This window comes from Sinocyclocheilus anshuiensis, unplaced genomic scaffold (genome assembly GCF_001515605.1).
Source record: "Sinocyclocheilus anshuiensis isolate Anshui unplaced genomic scaffold, SAMN03320099.WGS_v1.1 scaffold888, whole genome shotgun sequence".
Taxonomy (NCBI): domain Eukaryota; kingdom Metazoa; phylum Chordata; class Actinopteri; order Cypriniformes; family Cyprinidae; genus Sinocyclocheilus; species Sinocyclocheilus anshuiensis.
In genome coordinates, this window is record NW_015549648.1 from 740,575 (window position 1) to 741,167 (window position 593).

General features: G+C 38.4%; 1 protein-coding gene across 2 annotated transcripts in view; it reads left to right on the forward strand.

Moving 5' to 3' along the window:
- LOC107660182 (dual specificity protein kinase CLK4-like) overlaps positions 1-593 on the forward strand; it is a 23,045-nt gene that overhangs the window by 16,334 nt on the left and 6,118 nt on the right. The gene's annotated exons all lie outside the window — the stretch shown is intronic.

Below are 593 nucleotides of genomic sequence, written 5' to 3' on the forward strand. Positions count from 1 at the left end.
TCTTGTGTTATGAAGAATAAAGAAGGGAAAAGTTAATCTTCTGAAATGAAGCAGCAAAATCTTCTCAGGCAAAAGTTATTAGAACCGTGTCTAGGGACAAGCTGGCCATCACTCTGCTCTGACCTTATCAGCCCGTTTGTATCCTATTATTCGATTCGCTCTTGTCGCTTATGACAGAACAGCATAACAGCTTACGTCGCTGTTTCTGATGTAAGCGAATGAAATAATCTTTTCCAAGATTATTTCATTCGCTTACGTCAGAAACAGCGAATCTCTTTAAAAACGGGCTGTTGTTCCCACTACATTGCATTATTTCGTAACAGTTTTACCCGCCAACTGGTGACTGACACTGTTACATATACTCGCCAATGCTGATTTTTGGCGCTTGGCGAGTGTTATTTTTAGGCCCTATATGTGTGTATATACAGTATCTCACAGAAGTGAGTACACCCCTCACATTTTTGTAAATATTTTATTATATCTTTTCATGTGACAACACTGAAGAAATGACACTTTGCTACAATGTAAAGTAGTGAGTGTACAGCTTGTATAACAGTGTAAATTTGCTGTCCCCTCAAAATAACTCAACACAC